The sequence below is a fragment of the Perognathus longimembris genome, chromosome 14, assembly GCF_023159225.1.
Source record: "Perognathus longimembris pacificus isolate PPM17 chromosome 14, ASM2315922v1, whole genome shotgun sequence".
Classification (NCBI taxonomy): Eukaryota; Metazoa; Chordata; class Mammalia; order Rodentia; family Heteromyidae; genus Perognathus; species Perognathus longimembris.
The window spans coordinates 1,189,221-1,194,457 of record NC_063174.1 but is presented as its reverse complement, the minus strand read 5'-3'; positions in this window follow the sequence as shown (position 1 = coordinate 1,194,457).

The following is a 5,237-nucleotide window of genomic DNA, read 5'->3' as shown; positions in this document are numbered from 1 at the left end:
CCACCAAAAGAGAAGGAGGGAGAAGCGGAGGCGTGGCTCACGCGGTACAGCGCCAGGAGAGAGACCGAGACAGACAGAGACAGAGAGAGACAGAGACGCAGAGAGAGAGGGAGATAAAGACAGAGAGGGAGGGAGACAGAAAGACAGAGACAGAGAGAGGGAGAGAGACAGAGAGAGAGGGAGACAGAGACAGGGAGAGAGACAGAGAGAGAGAGGGAGACAGAGACAGTGAGAGAGAGACAGAGACAGAGAGACAGGGGGAGAGAGATTGAAGACGTAGCTCAAGGGATAAGAGCACCAACCTTGAGAGAAAAAGCTAAGCAAGAACAAGAGGCTCTGAAATCAAGTTTCAGTACCAATGTGCACACGCATGTGCGTGCACGCGCGCGCGCATACACACACAGGTAAAACACAGGTGTCGAAAGGGAGACCAAGTTTCCAGATGCGGAGCCTCTGCGCGCGGGCACAGGAGGCCGCGGGGCCGTGTGGCACAGCCAGGACAGACACGCTCGCTTCTTGAGGGCTAGTCATTTTGTACGGTGCGTCTACGGTAACACAAACACCCCGATAGCCCGTGGCAGGCACACGGGGTTCCGTGCCCGTCGGGGAGAACGGGGGTTTCGCCGTCCGTGCTGCGCCCCTGCGGGGCTGCAGGGCTGGAGTCGCCCTGAGATGGCCTGCGGGTGCGGGGCTCCGAGCTGGAGGTGGAGGTGCGGGGGGGGGGCGGGGGGGCCTGTTCTCCTCGGTCCTGGAACCGCCCCCCCAACACGAGGACATCCCAGACGCCCACACGGGGAGCGGAGCTCTGCACGGCCGCCCCCGCCCGGACCCCCGCGCCTCTGCCCCCCAGGCCCCGCTGCAGCGAGTGTGAAGCCGGGCGGAGTCCCGAGAGGCCCCGGGGCAGCTGGCGCCGCCCAGCGAGAACCAGAGCTGTGCCAGGCGGCGCGCCAGGCCGGAACAGAACCCACGAGCCCAAGAGTCAGCGCGGGAGGAGGGCCCGCCGCCGCGGGGCACACGCGCCGCCGCAGGGCACACGCACCGCCGCAGGGCACACGCGCCGCCGCAGGGCACACGCGCCACCGCAGGGGCACACGCGCCACCGCAGGGCACACGCGCCACCGCAGGGCACACGCGACCCCGGGGCACACGCGCCACCGCAGGGCACACGCGCCGCCGCAGGGCACACGCGCCGCCGCAGGGCACACGCGCGACCCCGGGGCACACGCGCCGCTGCAGGGCACACGCGCCACCGCAGGGCACACGCACCGCCGCAGGGCACACGCGCCGCCGCAGGGCACACGCGCCACCGCAGGGCACACGCGCCACCGCAGGGCACACGCGACCCCGGGGCACACGCGCCACCGCAGGGCACACGCAACACCGCGGGGCACACGCGCGACCCCGGGGCACACGCGCGACCTCGCGGGCTGGGGAGCAGGGCGGCACGGGGAGGGAGCCCCGGCACCGCGCGGGGCGCAGCTGCACGCCGACCGCCCTCGCCCGCAGCCCCAGCCGCTCGGGACGCGCGGAGCGGAGCTGTGCGGGCGTCTCGGGCAGGAGCGTGGGGAAGACGATCGCCAACTGAGCAGCCACGAGCGGAGCTGCGGCTCAAGCAGCGCGCCAGCCCTCAGCAAAGGGCCAAGGGGCACTTCTGCGTGCCTAGTTCAAGCGCTCAAGTCCTCAGGGGGAGGGGAGGAGGGGGGAGGAGGGGAGGAGGAGGAGGAGGAGGGGAGGAGGGGGAGGAGGAGGAGGAGGAGGGGGAGGAGGAGGAGGAGGAGGGGAGGAGGGGGGAGGAGGAGGGAGGAGGGGGAGGAGGAGGAGGAGGGAGGGGGAGAGGAGGAGAGGAGGGAGGAGGGGAGGAGAAGGAGGAAGAGGAGGAGGAGGGGAGGAGGAGATGGAGGAAGGGGGAGGAGGAGGGGAGGAGGAGGAGGAGGAGGGGAGGAGGAGGAGGGGAGGAGGGGGAGGAGGAAGGGGGAGGAGGAGATGGAGGAAGGGGAGGAGGAGGGGGGGAGGAGGACGAGGAGGAGGAGGGGAGGAGGAGGAGGGAGGAGGAGGAGGACGAGGAGAAGGAGGACGAGGAGGGGAGGGACAAGGAGGACGAGGGAGGGGAGGAGGAGGAGGAGGAGGAGATGGAGGAGGAGGAGGGGAGGAGGAGGAGGAGAGGGAGAAGAAGGAGGAGGAGAGGAGGAGGAGGAGGAGGAGGGGAAGAGGAGGAGGGGAGGAGGAGGAGATGGAGGAGGAGAAGGGGAGGAGGAGAAGGGGGAGGAGGAGGAGGAGGGGAGGAGGGGAGGAGGGGGAGGAGGGGAGGAGGGGGAGGAGGAGGGGAGGGGGAGGGGAGGAGGAGGAGGAGGAGGGGAGGAGGGGAGGAGGGGGGGAGGAGGGGAGGAGGAGAAGGGGAGGAGGAGGAGGAGGGGAGGAGGGGAGGAGGGGGAGGAGGGGAGGAGGAGGAGGAGGAGGGGGAGGGGGAGGGGAGGAGGAGGAGGAGGAGGTTCTTCAATGAAATTGAAATAGAAAGTTCAGTACCAGACACACTCTATGAAGCTAGTATACCTCTCATCCCAAAAGCAGGCCAGGACTCAGTACAGAAAGAGCACTATAGACCTATTTACCTCATGAACATAGATGCAAAAATTCTCAAAAAGCTTCTGGCAATCGACTTCAACAGGTCATCAAAAAGAATCATACTCCCCAACCAAACTGGATTCATCCCAGGTATGCAAAGATGGTTCAATATACACAAGTCAAATAATGTAATCCAACACGTAAACTGAAGCAAGATAAAGAACCACATGGTTATGACTGGATTTAGAAAAGGCATTTGATAAAATATGATCCTATACGTAAAGAACCCCATAGACACTACTCCCAAGCAACTAGAGCTAATACAAAACTTTGAGAAAGTTGAAGGGTATACAATAAACTCTAAAAAATCAATGGGTTTCTATATGCTAATGACCCGAATGCCGAGGCTGAAATCAGGAAAGCAACCCTCTTTTTGTAATAGTCTCAGAAAACATAAAATACCTAGGATGAACCATAAACAAAGATGGAAAAGACCTCTAGGATGAGAACTTTAAAAACATGAAAAAAGAAATTAAGGCAGAACTAAGGAAATGGAAAAAACCTCCCATGCTCCTGGATTGGGAGAATTCATATAATCAAAATGCCAATATTGCCAAAGGCTATGTACAAATTCAATGCAATACACATTAATATCCCAACACTATTTTTAATGTAATAGATGAAGAAATTCAGAAATTCATATGGCACCAAAAAAGACCCAGAATAGCAAAAACAATCCTAAGCAGAAAGAACAGTGCTGGAGGAATTACAATCCCCAATTCAAGCTGTATAATAAAGTTATAGTATTAAAAACAGCTAGGTTTTAGCACCGGAACAGACTGAAGACCAAAGGAACAGAATTGAAGGTGCAGAAATAAACCCACAGAACTCATGGCTACTTAAACTTGATAAAGGAACTAAAAAAAAAAAAAAAATAGCCTGGAAGAAAGATAGCCTCTTTAACTAATGGTGTGGGCAAAACTGGTTCATCACATGCAACAAACTAAAACTAGATCCTTATATATCATTATATCAGCCTGCACCAAATCAACTACAAATGGACCAAAGACCTCAAAATTAAAACAGGTATGCTGAAAACACTAAAGGAAAGAAAATAGGAGAAACCCTTGGGCTCCTTGGCACAGGACCAAATTTCCATAACAAAGACCAACAAAAGCTACAAATTAAAGAAGAATGGACAAATTGGACTGCATCAAACACCAGAGCTTCTACAGAGCAAAGGACACAGCTTGCAAGATAACCTGAAAGCCCACAGATTGGGAAAGATCTTTGCTGGCCATACAATGGACAAAGGTCTCATATCTAAAATATATGCAGAACTAAAAAATTATATTCCTCCCAAACAAAACCGCAAAGTACCAATAGCCCCCTCAACAAGTGGGCTAAAGACTTAAAAGAGACTTCTCTATAGAAGAAATGAGAATGGCCAAGAGACATAAAAAAAAACTGCTGTACATCACTAGCCATAATAGAAATGCAAATCAAAACAACATTTAGATTCCACCTCACCCCAGTAAGAATGTCCTGTATAAAGAAAACTAAAAATAACAAATGTTGGTGGGGATATGGCCAAAAGGAAACCCTACTTCATTGTTGGTAGGAGTGTAAAGTGGTTCAGCCACTCTGGAATGCGGTATGGAGATTCCTCAGAAGGTTAAACATAGAGCTCCCGTATGACCCAGCAGCACCACTTTTGGAAATCTACCCAAAAACCACAAACATGAACACATTAACGCCACCAGCACAACAATGATCATCGCAGCCCAATTTGTCATAGATAGAATATGGAACCAACCAAGAAGCCCCTCAGTAGACGAATGGATCAGCAAATGTGGTACATGTACAAAACGGAATTTTATGACTCTATCAGAAAGATTGACATTGTCCCATTGATAAGGAAATGGAATGACTTGGAAAAAATTATACTAAGTGAACTGAGCCAGACCCAAAGAAAATATGGACTGTATGGTCTCCCTTATAGGAATAATTAGCAGAGGTTTAGGCAAGTCACAGAAATGGATCACAAGAGCCCCAGAGTTATACCCTTATAAACACATAAGATGATGCTAAGTGAAATGAACTCCATATTATGGAAACGATAGTTATATCAATGTTGTAACTAATTTCAACGTGCTATGTGTAACCATAGCTTCTATTATTGATAATTTTCTTGTATCTCCTTCCTATGGTGGACTTGCACTACCATTGTATCTTATCTGAGTACATTGGATAATGTGTATACCGGATTTAGAACTAGGGAAACTGAAAGGGAATACCTAATTCGAGAGAAACAGGGTCCAAAAGACAACCAAGTATAAAAGCAATTCTTGCAAAACGGTTTGGTAAAAATGAACTTTACAACATATTGTGGGGCAAGTTGACAGGGGAAGGGGTGGAGAGGGAATGAAGGAGGAGGTAACAAACAGAATAAGAAATGTATCCAATGTCTAACATATGAAACTCTAACATCTCTGTACATCATTTTGACAATAAGAAGGAAAAAAGATTAACCAGTCTGTTCTTCCAATGGCTAAAAAAAGAAAATAATAATCTTATTCCAGTTTTTATTGTCTTTTCCATTTAATTTTATGATATAATAACATTTAGAAATGTCTTTTAATTACATTTAGAAATTGAGTATTAAAATAGGGAAA